Source organism: Prosopis cineraria, unplaced genomic scaffold (assembly GCF_029017545.1).
Source record: "Prosopis cineraria cultivar Desert tree isolate PC_DT_omini unplaced genomic scaffold, ASM2901754v1 PC16, whole genome shotgun sequence".
Taxonomy (NCBI): Eukaryota; Viridiplantae; Streptophyta; class Magnoliopsida; order Fabales; family Fabaceae; genus Prosopis; species Prosopis cineraria.
The window spans coordinates 7,501-22,500 of NW_026555347.1; positions in this window are offsets into that span (position 1 = coordinate 7,501).

The following is a 15,000-nucleotide window of genomic DNA, read 5'->3' on the forward strand; positions in this document are numbered from 1 at the left end:
TAAAGAGTAGCCTACGGGAGATAGCTATATCTTTTCTATCTTCTTAATAACAAGCACAGAAGCAGGAAAGCTAGCCACCCCGATTCCTTCTTACTAAACTTTAGGCAGTGTCCATACGTTCCGGCGTGGTGCAAGAGAAAGAAAGTCTTGTTTAACTGTATTCCCTTTCATGAGATCAGTAGTTGGTGGAATTCTTCAAAGTCTTTCCGCGGAGAGCACAAAAGCTGATTAATTAGGAAAGAGCTGCTAAGAGGGATGACTCGCCCTTAGCCCTCGTCTAAAACCTAGCAAACAGACCGTTGTAAGCCAGGTGAACTAGAGGATAGGCAGCCCTCGCTTCTCCTCGAATTGCATAAAAAGATGGTTCTGGAGAGAAATCCTACCCGCAAGCATTTGCTTATAGAATGGTGGAGGGAGGAAGGGGTAGCAATACATTCCGCCTGATGCTTGATCACTGCATTCGTGATATATCAAATGAGCTCTCCGATCTATGATGAATAGTTCTTTTCTATAGTGACTTTGGTCAGGAAAGGGAATAGGGCACTCTTGAAGAAGGGCCTACTTCCGTAGGGGTGAAGAAACCTCCTTCTCTTATAGGAGAGGTATGGAATCGCCCCTATCAGATAAAGGCAAAGCGAGAGGCCTTCTAACGTAATGGGTCGCTCGCCCCTATCGAATAAAGTAAGGAGAGGGGGGGGGAAAAGAATGCAAAATAAAGTCTTCAAGAAGTGACAGAAGGAATCATAAAAGAAATAGCTTTCGACTAAAGACGCAGACGATGAGCAAAAGTCTGCTTTAATAAAGTAGCTCGGGGGAACCTTAAGACAGGACATCGGGGCGAAGGTATGAAGGTACGGCAATGCAGCCCAGTCTGGTCTGAGGAGGAGTGGGACTGTGAAAGCTGCAGCAAAGGGAAAGGACTTTCACCAGTTTCTTGAGTGAGAAGTGGATGTTGGTGAAAAAAGGAAGTTGAGTTCAAGTTTGGAGCACATGGCATAAGCCAAAGATCCCGGGATGACTCTAAAAGCTAACGAGATGATTCTGGTTAAACCGGGCATTCCTCAGAGCAAGGAAAGATCTTTCAAAAATAGAATCAAGAGAAAGCGCTAGAACCGATGTAAGTAAGATCCGCTACAACTAGAAGTCGATCTGGTACCTTCCTCCGGGTACTCAACAACTAGAGTCATCTCCCTTTCTCCTTTTAGCTTTAGTCGGTCGAGTAGCTTATTCGAACGTTGTGAACTCATTCCTGCCTTTGCAATACCAGCGCATCTTGTGCCACAGAATCGGTTGTGCTCCGCCTCTTCCCCTCTATCAGAAGATTGCCTTGTGTGGAAGGTTGACTCTTCACTTCAGTCAATGGGAGGAATCCCCTTATCTAAGGTTCTTTGTATGGCACTCTAAACTCTCTTTCTTACGCGAGACAGAAAGTTACACTACCGAAGCTCTTTCAACTTGTCCTGTCTTTGTATAAGTATTGCGGTTAAGTCAGTTAACAAGATGAGAGTCGGAAAATTGAAATAATCACTGTCAAGTGATTCTTGAATGCTTCTACTTATGTAGATGGAGTCCAGTACGCTACTATATATACTGAAAATTCCCAAGACAATATCGGGAGTACCAATCTTATGTGATATGTAACTAGATCGTCAAACTCTTTCCCGCTATACCCATATCTTCTCAAGGACAAAAGGTATAGCATCACATTTTAACAGACAGATGAAAGCTAGGTCTCTACTCCTTCTTCATGAGGAAGAAAGGCCTTGTTATCATCTAGATCGACGTAAGGAAAGTAAGGTGTAGAGTCCAACTAAGACTTCCATGAAAAGTCTCATTCATGTTGATTGAGGAGTTTCTTATTGACCGCTAAACCTTCTCTACTTTTGAAGATAGACTGGAAAGCAAGCTCAGAGAATAGCTAAGTGGAAGTCAGAGACTCCCGGAACTTAGACTACCGGTAAACTCCACCTAGACTGAGATTCATCAGTTCGATCATTTAGTTTGTGTCCTAAGTCCTATATCCTTCAGGAAAGGATCAATTCCTTCTCTAACTTCTACTTGGGGTCACTCCTCGGAAAGATTCTTCATTCGAGTTAGCTTCTTTTCTTAGCTCCTCTCCTTACTTTATTCGATAGGGGCGAGCGAGCTATTCTTCTTTGGCCTTCACCTCGTAAACTCGGTAGCTCGGTGGTAGATCGGTTGACAGTTCACGTCGTGATCCGTTGATGAGCGTTGGTTCAAATCAAATCCGAGATTTCTAACTATACATATATAGATTCATAAGTAAGTTCTTCGCTTTCTGAATGAATGTCAGATCGGAACTCAAAGGAGAATGTGGTCATAGGATTTGTTCTCAAATAGATAGATAGATTTGAAATGGCTATCAAAGGTATGTAATGGGGCTAGAAGCAATAGGAATAAGACTTGTTGCGAAGAATACTAGTGAATTTGAATGCCAAAGTTGGCATCATCTTCTGCCGGGATCTCTCCTAACGGCTGTATTAGATTTCGAGTCCCTATTTCAGGAAGAGTTTTAGGGCATTCCACTTACAGCGACGAAGGGAAGATTAGTTATGAATCACTTACACCATCTTGGCTTTAAATGCAAATTCTGTCGATTAAATGCTCGAATCTTAGTCTCAAACCTGACGATAAGACTTTACAATGATTTGCCTTTATGTTCTGTATCCCGGTGCTGTAATGGGCTCCCTCTGAGGATGATTCTAAGAAACCACAACTGCTGTTACTTAACTAGTAGGCTAGAAGCCCTTTCTTTGCTGCCTGTCTGTGCGAATCTAATAGCCAAACAACCCATAGAAAGGTTCATGCAACGCGAAATGAAGATAAACCCTTCCCGCTCTAACAATGTGTGAGCAGCCATGGCTCTCTCTTTGACGGTAACTTCTTGAGATAACTAAAAAAAGGCGTAAAGCCAGCCCTCCATTAGCATAGGAGAACCTGATTCCAGCCATACTATTAGAAAGTCACTTCTATCTTGAGACTTGTTAGGAGCAGACAGGCTTTTGGCATAGGCAACCTAGCTTACTCGTTTTGATAGTTTCCGCTATGACTATGTTATGTATGTTCTTTGTTGGATATTGTTTAACCTAACCGTAGACTTTCTATTATCTTAGTCAACCTATGAATAGGACCACTGCCTACCGCATTCCTGCCCCTCTCTCTCTTAATCAAAAGCCCCTTGACCTGTGAGGGTACTTTTCCAGTTAGTTGAGAAGTAGCCATTTGCTTCAAACAGGCACCTTGGAGAAGCTGCTTTCCCTTAACTTTAGAATCCCCAAAACCAGATGAAATAGCTTCAAAATGCTCATACCAATTTGCTGAAATCCATCCGGCACTAAACGAAGTAGGTCGATACCAATAACAGGAACCGAAAGCCGCTCTCTTCCATAAAATAAAGAAGAGCGAAACTCTCGCCTATCCGATCAATGGAAAGAAATGACTCCTAAATCAGTCCCTCAAGCGTCGGAATGTTAATCCACTCCTCCCTAAGGCGCTTTTTAAGCCCTCGGATGAAAGAAGTGCGCGGATAGAGCAAGAACTATGAGCGGGTAAACCGGGGATGAGAGTTGGCTATGAGCTAGACTAGAGGGAAAGCTACGAATCTAAGAGCAATGCGCTAGTCAGCCTAGTAGGATCGGGTAGGTAAATTCAGACAGAAGGGGGTGGCCGCGATGAAAGCTTTTTAAACCTAAAAAAAAGTGTTAATTAAGAGGGAGGTTGTCCGATTCCTTGTGTGATGCCTTTATTTGTTCCCTTTGGCATGATCGTTTCGAAGTTCTTTCTTTCATAAGAAAGTCTTTTTCGGAAATCAAAATAGCTGTTGAGCGGAAGGTTTATTACCACCTCCCCTTGGGGGCTAAGGGCGCAGCATCGGCGGTAAGAGCAGTAGACCCGCCCGCAATGGAAACTGAGCAAATCCCTTTCTCATTATGAACCTACTTTCTTCGCACTCTAAAGCTACTATGGAAAGCCGGTTTCAGGCAGCAAGGAGTGCGATAACATTTTTTAGTTATCACCCGTCTTAGCCAAAACAGGATATAAGAGAACGAAGAGAAAGAGACAAAGAGAAGCCCACGGAGCGGGACGGATTGAACAGCAGCTTTTAAGGAAGGAGTGCTAGCCAGTCCCAAGATAAGGACGGGAGACATAGCTTACTCCATTAAGCTTGAAAGAAAGCTCTGAAAGCCCTGTTTCCAGGTAAGAGCATGGAAGGGTAAGGAATTCATTCAACAGAAGCTAAGGGGCTTATGTCATGGCTTGCTGCATCTCATGTATTCTTTCTCCCAGTCTGTAGAGATCACAGGGACAAAACTATGAATGGCAAGGCGAGTTTCCTCGGGGAGAAGGAAGGGTCCTAGCTCACGAACTTAGCAGACAAACAATCAGTCACGGTCTGAAGGAAGAAAGAGATTGCCCTATCTTCAAAGGAAACTCCTGAGATAGAAGTAGTACGCGCACATATACATATATATGGGGCGGGGGCGATATCGGTCTTTTTTCATTCTTTCTCATTACTCGTAAGACCACCTCCAATGTGTGTATTCCCTTGTTCAGTTTCGGTATTTCCTTTCTTTATTAAAGGATTTAGGAACTGAAGATCTTAACAAGTAGAAAGAGAGAGAACGGATAGGTGATTGTCCTAAGAAGGCGGTTACCGAGGTAAGTGGTTAAGTAGCTAAGTATTGGAAGGAGCTATGCTCTAGTATCTCCTGCTTCTGCTTGTTATTCTGCCTCTTCAAGTGTCCTAAGACTAGTTCCTTTGTAACTAATATCCGGGGATACTGCTAATATCTATTGTCGGAGAATAAGCCGATAGAATATCCTGAGGAGAAGAATCGGATAGGGAGTGAGGTAGCGGTGATCCAAGCAAGATAGTCTGGAGCAAGTGCAAAGAGAATACCTCTGCTGTTAGCTAAGGCTAGTCACCTCAAGTCCAAGTCTTAGTATGCGCAGTCTCTCTTAGTTATTCTTATGGGCTTCTCCTCTCTTGCCTTAGTAAGTTAGCTATTCAGTCTGATTAGATATGTCAGACATTGAGCAATAGGAAGAGGAAGTGAGAAGCTAAGCAGATCGCTTACAGGCCTTTATCCACAGGAGCATCATCAATCTTAGGGGTCACCGTCTGCAGAATCAACAGAATCGATTGAACCCAACTGACTCAACATCTTCTGGGTCTACTAGTTCCGGACCTGGAGCTGCTCGTGCTAAAGATATGCTGACCATGTTGCGATCTGCAGAGCCGAATTCTGTTCAGATTCGGAGTTTAGTGATCGGAACGGGATGAGAAAGAAGGCAATTCGGTTCTCAGCAGTGGATTCAGTAGAAGTGGATTCGGTTGATGAAAGTGTTGGGACTAAAAAAAGAGATTCCACTAATAAAGCAGAAGTGGGCCACCATTTCACCGGCACAACCTACCTATGCACCAGCACCACAAATGGAAGAGCCTGTAGTAGATCCAGCATTAGCAGCAGCACCAGCTGAGATACCAATAGCAAAGGCGGAGTCGGTAGCTAGAGAGCTAGGTAAGGCAATTCCTTTATGGTAAAAAAAAAGTGATATAGATTGAATCTTATGAGAACGATACATCATATCGAAAGCCGTACGTTGGTACCATAATACTCGACAACTCTTGCTTGCAGTAGAAAAGTCTAAATGAAGTGGCATACTTAACGCACTGCCAAGCGTGGTTTTTACCCTCCATGGTATCCTTTGATAATCTTTCATGTTGAGATAAAATTTGAATTATAGGGTATTTTGTTCAACCTTCGCGGCAACTGCGAAAGTCAAGGAAGCAGCTAAAACTATCATACTACCTCAGAATGCAGCACTATGAGGAGCTTGGGGAAGACCATACCAGGTGGCAAGGACTCGCCTCCAGCAGAGGTCCCCTCAATTGGGACAGAATTCAAAGGCATGGCCACCAGTAGTAGCAGAAGAGAATCAAAGGCTCCAGAAAAAAGACTGATTTGGATTGGCTTCTTTTTAAGATACGAAAGCACAGAATAGACTTCTTCCTTTGGTCCCCCTGTGTGACCTTCTGTTTTCATTCAGTCGTGGTCGGGGCTTAGCCCTCAATCCCTATCTCAAGGGCATGACCTAGGCCAGTGAGGTCCATTGCATAGGGCGGTTCTTCCTCCATCAATCGGTTCTGAGACTGCTACTTAGCTAGGCAGCTACGAGAGTGAATCCAGTCTTTCCTTATTATTATTAAGTAGTTGTTAATCGGTCTAGCTAGGACAAAGCCGGCCTAAATCAAATCTCTCTTGCAGCTGGAACTGTGGATTGAGTAGTAAAAGAGCCAAGTAGCTATTGAGCTAAGTCAGCTACTTATTCTTCTAGGTTGTCCTTGAGTGTAGTTCATGAGGGTCTAACTTCCCGGAAGTAGTTACAATCAGTGGCGCTACGACAAATAGTTGATCATCAACCCCCGTCAAATTGGCATAGATTTGGGATTCGTGAATGAATTCCCGGTCAACTTAAACAGCCTCGCTCACCGGCCCTTGTCTTTTTGGGCTTATTCTATCTCCTGATTCAAGGTTCCCTTTTTCCTTTTCCCTTAATGTTCTTTTTCTTTGCGGCTATTCAATACAAGTATCTTAGGCCATGAGCTTCACCTGAAGGCGAGGAGCGATAGCAGCTCGAACGATAGGGATTTAAAACACCCGATATTGAGACCGAACAAGCAACGAGCAAGAAAACGGGGCAAGAAAACTAGGCAAGAAAGCTAGGCAAGAAAACTAAAGCAGCAAGAAAACTAAAGCAGCAAGAAAACGGCTGCGCGTACTAACGCCTTAAACTAAGTGGGGGCTTTCGCGCTAGAGCGCTCATCCGTTGCTTGTTCGTGACTAACGCCTTAAACTAAGTGGGGGCTTTCGCGCTAGGGCGCCTTTATTCGTAGCGGGCTTGTTCGTGACTAACGCCTTAAACTAAGTGGGGGCTTTCGCGCTAGAGCGCCTTTATTCGTAGCGGGCTTGTTCGTACTAACGCCTTAAACTAAGTGGGGGCTTTCGCTAACGAGCGACTTTATTCGTAGCTGGCTTGTTCGTGACTAACGCCTTAAACTAAGTGGGGGCTTTCTTGCTGCTTTAGTTTGATTGCGTAGTTTGATTGCCCCGTTTTCTTGCTTGCTTGCTTGCTTGCTCGCACATACGTTTGATTGCTGGGAGAGGATGGGAACTTGCTTGAACTTCGGGGCAGAGAAGACTTTCCTTGCTCTGTAACTAGAGAGAATTGAAAAAAAAACACTCGACTGAAAGGGTTTTCGCTCGAACTTCGACCGTAAGGTAGAGTGTCGATAGACTTAGACTGTAAAGGAGAGGAGCGTTGACAGATAGTAGACTGCTTGGAGAGGAGGGGCTTGCTGTACGTATTCTCAATTCTTTCTCTAAGGCAAAGATCACATTCCTGTGAACTAAGACTGGTAATTGCCTCAATGAGGCGGATAAGGCGCAACAACCTAAAAGGCGGACTAAGATAAGTTATTCAGCTAGGGAATGCGTTAAAGAGCCGTTATGTAGCATCTGAGAACAAGAAAGCAGACATGCACACGAAAAGACTTGCAACAGTAAGGTAAGGCTTGACTTTCCCCGCCACTCCGTCAAATAGGCTTAATGCCTTACTCTAAAGGAGGAATCCGAAAGAATCAATCATCTGGAAACAGATATTTTATAGATGCATGGGATCTTCCTTTATCGACACGACAGCAAGACAAGAGCAGAGCAGGGAAGGACTGGTATTACCTGTTGGTTGAGGAAGAGAAGTAGACAAATCTGATGCTAGTCTTTTCGCCTTTGCTATTTCATTAACAGCTATTGAATTTGAATCAGCTGTTGGCACATCCGCTGTTACTCTTACTGCCCTCCTTTGAGCTCTTGGTCTTACCGGTACTAGTCTTGTCTGTTTTAGTAGGATCTGTTTTAGCCGTAACTGCAGTTGTCTTTCTGTTTGAAATTGAATCACTAACCACAGTTGGAGGGTGCTATTGACTCAAAGCTGTAGATGGGATTCATACTAAGGCAAGCTCTTGAAATTAAACCCAAACAATTGGGAAGGGATAAGAGGGAAGACACTCATCTCATATTCATGCCCAGACTCCACTTTTCTCGTAGAGGCTCCTATTTCATCAGATGTGGGACTTGAGGACAAGGAATGCCCTTTGCCACGTGAATCAGACTAGCTTTATCTCAGAAGCGATTACCAATGTCACGATTTTGATTAGGTTCAGGAAGCTGTGGCACTTCTGACTTGACTGTTGATGAGGACGACGCAAGCATTGATGCATCGAATGCTAGTCTTTTGCCCCTGTTAGCACTTTCCTGAACCGTCTTGTCGGAGGTATCTTTGTAACAAACAGGTTCTACCACCTGGCTTAGTTTAGCTGAGGACAGGACAGCATACGGCTCAAGAGGAGTGGGAATAACATGTTCCGTGGAGTTTGAAAGGGGGTGGCCCGCTTGCAAAATAATATTCCCGGCTTCGAGGAACTGTCTATGTTGCTCCCACGTAGAGAGGGAGGAGTCTATCCCGGAGGCTTCTTGGCCTTGCTTTCCTCTTGTCCATCTTGTCTGTTCCTGTTCAGAATCACGGTCCCGTTCCCTGCCAAGTCTTGGGCGCTCTATCTGCATATCCCCTGGATGGGTTTCCCTTTGAGATTCTGCTTTCTGCATTATATTATCACCCATTCTGGGAAGGTCATTGCGTGGTCAAGAGACGACCGTGGTGCGTGAGAGGTATTTCCCGAGCTGTCGAACTGTGGCGCTGGAGTAACTGACCTACGGATGCTAGACCCATCCGGAAGATTTCGACGGACCTTGCATTGAGCTGATGACATAGACTTCAGCTGCTGTCTCTTCCTTGATTAACTGTACTCGGACTCGGGTTCCTGGACTTGGTGCATAGTAGGTCATGGAGGCCTGGCTCAGGGCTTTCTTTCGTGGAAATCCACTCCTATCCTAAGTAAATTGCTTTTATTTGGTGTGTTTGCATGTATCTCATTAGTAGAGATCTACTCCAGTGTTTACTGGAGATATACTCCTATCTATGCTAACTAGAAATGAACCTTCACGAGTTGAGTAAAAGCACCTAGCCTATCTTACTCCCCCTATGCAAAATAGCAGTTCGTCCAGCCGTCTTCTAGCTTCGACCAACCAAGAGGATTCCTTATATGAAGGAAGAAAGTCTCAGGAGTGATCCTGCACACTCCAACCATTCTGGTCTATGGCCATCGAGAGTTTGACCCCACGTTGACTTGCTTTGTCTTGCTTACCGGCTCGGAATTGAACTCAAACTCTGTCATGCCCATCCTCCTTGGAGTTGAAAAATCTCCCCTTCTCTTTTCCGTCTTCTTCTCTTTCGGGTGGGAGGCATTCTTCAATAGCTTTCATTACTGAGGGGCCCAATCCTAAGAATAAGAGTCTCAAAAGACTCGATCTATCCGACCTTACCATAGTCTCCCTCGAGGCGCGGTCAACCTAGCGGGTCTCATACCTTCAAAAGAGATGGCTCAGACAGATTAGCAGAAGTATTCGCTCCGATAAATCAATCTTATTTACCCTAGGGCCTTCTAGAGATAGGGGAAGTGACTTACGGGGAGAACGATCATCAGATAAAGAATAGTTCTGATTCCGATATTTCACTATTGAACTTCCTCACTTCTCTATTTCAGTTCCTATCTCTTCTCTTCCCTATCGAGTAAGAAAGAAAGAAATTGAATCACGATGACTGCCTTGTTCAGTAAAGCTAACTATGTATAGGAAACTATTGAGTTTGATTGCTGGTTAAGACCTATCCCTTGAACCTGGAACTTCAGTCTTACTGCGAAAGCAATACTTATTCGAAATTAGTTTCGGACCTCAACATCCTGCTGCTCATGGTGTTTAAACTCTATGGGTGCGTTTAAAGCACCGGGACCCGATGGCCTCCAAGAAGCCCATTTCTTTCTCCACTAGTGCAACTGAAAGAGTCTCGACCGATAGGCTAATAAGCTCTTTTCTCCTTCGACCCTCTCACTCACTAAGGTTTGGCTTTTCACAGGCATGGCACTCGCACGTAAGCATAGGGGAAAAAACTAGCTAAAGGAAGCCCTCTCCCTTTGGTACTGACTACTTATCAGGAAACTGCAAACCTCTGGGTGTATAGCTAACCACTCGACTGATAAAGAAATGCTTATTGCTGGCTTGATCCCTCCAGCATGCTAACCTGGAAACCACCAGAGAAAGATCATCGTAGTCTTGACTACGATGGAGCGGTCAACATGGAAGGTATAGCCGCTTGTGGTGGACTGAGACCATGCCATGAAGGAAAGTGGATTAGGGGAAAAATCTAGAATCTGGGTAAGATGCCGGTCACGATAGCAGAGATACAAGGGATCAGGAAGAATCTCTTATGGTGTAAGGAAGAGGGGCATCAGAAGGTGGAAATTGACAGTGATAGTGCTGAAGCGGTCAACCTCCTCACTAGAGAAAGTACTGATGGTCACCCATATTATGAAATTCTATCAGAAAGAAAGAAGCTTTTGCTTGAAGAGTGGGTGGTGTCCCTGAAGCATGTTTTTAGGGAAGCCATGAGACTGGCTGATTATCTGGCCAAGAGTGGCCTCAGGATTTCTTCGTAAAGTCTGATTGATGTACCTCCCAGCGACTGCCTTGCTATCCTTGAAGAGGAGTCGGGTGGGAGAGGATTTGACTCTTACTAGTTGCTGACCTTTCTTCCAAATCCAAATAAATAATCATGTAACATTCTCCACACAGATCAAAAGACCCTGCCGAAGCTTTCAAAGCAATATTTCCTGCTGGAAGGTGCTTGACTTGCTTACTTGTAAGAGAAGACTAAGGCTTGACTTGCTTACTTGTAAGACTAAGGAAGGCTAGAATCTGATTTCACAATCGCTTTCAAATGTGTCAAAGTACTCTCGTCTACCGATCTGGGATGGGACAAAAGAAAGCCCTATGTTTAACGATCTATTTCCTTCGACTTTAGCTACCCGTCCGATCACTTTCAGAGAATCTGTCCTGCTTGAGGAATAGGAACTGGATGTTGATATGCCCGGGCACACCAATGATTGATTGTGCTGCTCTCTTCTATTAGCGACTAAGAGAAAAAGGGCATACGGACCGTACTCGATTGATGAGCCAGCCCTCTACACTATGGATTGTTGGTCCCCCCGCCCTATAGAATGAATAAAGGGAAGGCTGTAGTGGAGTAACGGGGGATCCCTCTGATCCCGAAGCGAAAGGTTCCGCCTCTTCTTTGTTGGTACTTGATTCGAGCTTATATATCACATTTCGTTGTGGAGAAATCAAGGGTTTGACTCTCTAGCCCTGCAGCTCTTGAAGAGGAAAGCATATGACGTACTGTCGCCTCCCATTCTCTGATGACTCTCAAAGGAAAAAAGAGGTAAGCCCTATTAAAGGGGGTGCCCTCCCTCTCCTTACAGTCTTAAGTCGGTTCTTCATCAAGGAAAGAAAGCTAGCCGGGCAGATTCAATAGCTGCATTCGATGCCTACTCTTTATATATGTGATTTGCTTCCGCCTTAATAGCCTTGCCTTCCTCTTTCGTCCCCTTTATCATCACTAGGGTGATCGGGCAGTGATTCTGTAGTTTCTGGGGCCTTAGGAAGAGGAAGACTGGCCTCAGTTTCTTCAGCAGTTGCTTTGTTGTGAGAGGATCAACTACTACGATAGAGGCCGACTTTCTTTCTTCCGACCTCTTGCACTTACATCGGTATTCCTGATCCATCTATCTATGGATTCCTTCCGAAGTTCTCTTTTTCCTCCATCATGAGGCAGTTCTTGGGCTATAAAACTCCACTTTGGGTGGCGAACCACCCTCACGCCTCTCTTGACGGGGGTTTAACCATCCTTAGTCGGTGATGCTTTTCAGTTCGGGTGTCGTCACAAATTCGGAGTTTGCCAGTCTTGTTGTCAACTGGCAGCTGTTCTGAGAGTGTCTCTGAAGACTCAGAATCTGACAAAAGGCATGGTTATGGGAGCATGATTTTGGGGTGGGGAGAATTCCCTTCTCTGCAATAAGCAGGAAAGATCCTTCTGGAATTGGGATATTCTTTCTTCCTGGGATTTCCTCATATAGCCCCCTTCTTCTTTTGGTGAAACTGGGTGCTAGTCTTGATGATAATGGACTTGAAAATAGTCCAACCTCTCTATGGGAGTCCCCCCAGAAGGTCTTTGAGGTGGAAGGCTTTCTGACTCATCTGAAACTAATGTATCCATAATAACTGATCCAGTTGGTGGGCTATTTTCACTAAAATAGAAAATGAACTGAAGCAGCAGCCTCATGAGCTAGGTTTGAAGACGCTCGACTGAACAAGCAACGCCTTCTAACGTAATGGGTCGCTCAAGCAAAGCGAGAGGGCTTGAGACGCTAGTGCGCCCCTATCTATCTCTAAGTCCGTTGCTTGTTGCTTTCTAAAGCCTTTATTCGTAGCTGGAACAAGCAACGGATTAAGCGTTAGCGAAAGCCCCCACTTAGTTTAAGGCGTTAGTACGAACAAGCCCGCTACGAATAAAGGCGCCCGTTAGCGAAAGCCCCCACTTAGTTTAAGGCGTTAGTCACGAACAAGCAACGGAATTAGCGCCCGTTAGCGAAAGCCCCCACTTAGTTTAAGGCGTTAGTACGAACAAGCAACGGAATTAGCGCCCGTTAGCGAAAGCCCCCACTTAGTTTAAGGCGTTAGTCACGAACAAGCAACGGATGAGCGCCCGTTAGCGAAAGCCCCCACTTAGTTTAAGGCGTTAGTCACGCGCAGCCGTTTTCTTGCTGCTTTAGTTGGATTGCTGCTTTAGTTTTCTTGCTGCTTTAGTTGGATTGCTGCTTTAGTTGGATTGCTGCTTTAGTTTGATTGCGTAGTTTTCTTGCTGCTTTAGTTTGATTGCTGCAGGAGTTTGATTGCCCCGTTTTCTTGCTTGCTTGCTCGCCCCTATCGAATAAAGAAAGGAAAGGATGTGAAATAGCTTGCTATGAGATGAGGTACGCAGTCACTCGACCATGGGGGGAGGATAAGACACTCTCAGTGCTCCTGGAAGGCGAGATATGCCTTTCGAGGGATGTAGCGCATTGAAAGATGAAGTTTCACTGGTCACATACGACATTTCAAAAAGCCTTTTCATCGCTTTTTATTTTATCAACAACAGTGGTTTAGAAAGGCGAGGATAAGCAGGTATGGGAAGAGTTCATGGACCGGACTGTAACTGCCCCGCAGGGAAACCTAAAAGTCAAATCAAACTCTTATTTTATTCTTATAGCCTTTGTGCAAAATAACCCCACATTGCTTACTTCACTCTCCGTAGGGTAAAGCATTGGAACTGGGGGAAGCTCAGCCCAAAGGATGGAATGCCAGTTAGGGACAAGACGAAGATCAACACGAGTAGAGCGGGCGCTTCACCTTTTTAGATTTCTTTCGTCCTGGTATACCTTACCATAAAACTGACAAGGCCGGTCACAGGGTTAGGACAATCTCTCTCGTAAGTCACCCACTTGCTTGTAGCTGTGCGGACTAGCCGGCTCGCGACGGTCGCTATCCTTGTAGCACGCGCCACACCAACCCTAGGAGCAGCGCTTAACTTTCCCGGTTCCCCTAACAACACTAGGATCAGGTTTGAGATCTCCTAAGTACTTTCCCGTTATCAACCGGTAGGAATTTCCTCATTTTCATCGCCATTCGCCAAGGGAGTAGGCAAGGCAAGTAGGGCTTTCAAGGCAAAAGAAGAAGGTGTCAAGGACCGGGCACTTAGTACACACTCTTTCGTGCCTTGGTTCGCCATCATTTGGTTAAACAAGACCCCATGGAGTGATTGAAGTTGGAAACCCTTGTCGGTGGAACTAACGAAGCAAAGCGTGCTTGGTTATCCAACGTAAGGTACACTTATTCCTATAGAATATTATTAGTAGCAGGGCTAGTAGGAGTTCCTTCCTGTTCCTGTTCCTGTTATGACTATCATAATATCGCTTGTACCGCGCCAAAAACCTTCACGCAATACCACGCGCGATAGCACGGGTTGGTGGAGAAGGTATTAATTAAATATAGTAGTTTTCAATCGGGATGGTCTCTAGCCTGACAAGGAGAAACTGTGAAAAAGCCGTGTGCACGAGACAAGCATATGAGACCAAGCATAAGTACTCTTTCGGAATCAGCTTAGTCAAAGGTCAGGAGCTCAATCAAAAATCAAAACTATTTGATGCCTGCCTTAATTCCTTCCTGGCTGGTTAAACTCTTAGACGAAGAGGACTCGTCTTTCAAAGGGCTCTTTTTCACTGGGAAAGCTACCTACGGAAGTCTTCTCACTTGGAATAGAGCTCACCATCATTTGTTGAATAAAGACAGGTTCATTAAAATAAAGTACGAAGGCTATTCCGTGAGTTTACACGTAAGCAAGCAAATAACTTCTAGTTGTCTGTGCCCAAGGTCAGATTATCGACATCGGTATTGTAAAAATCGGGTAGCAAGCATCCTATTGGCCTCTCACCTATCATCCCCCTCCTGCTTAGACTAGTTAGACAGAGACTCGCTCTTCTCGTCCACCTTAGCAGAAGAATAGTAGTCTTCCTCATGTCGACCAGGAAGTCGGTTAACTAGTCATTGGTCTTTGGCACCAAAGCAAGCAAGAGATTGAAGCGGAGCATGGGAGACAGGAAGTATTGCGAAAGAAGGAAGAAGGGACGCCTCATTCCATTAAGCAAGAACCCCGAGCTAAGAGCAGGGCAGATGAAAAGTCGACAAATCGGGTCTAAAAGCAAAGGCCCGTACATATAAAGAAAGCATTTTAATTAAAAACCAATATACGATTTGATTTTTTCGCAGCCCCTAACTCAAGTTTTTGACTAATTCACATTGCCGGTTTTCAGCTCTAAGCAAGAAGAAGCAAACGTAGGGTGGTCATCAGTGACTGCAAGGGATGTGAGTGCGCTCTGATCTCCGACCTTCCTAGGAACCAAGCAAAGGATTGACTTCGCTAACCAGCCCT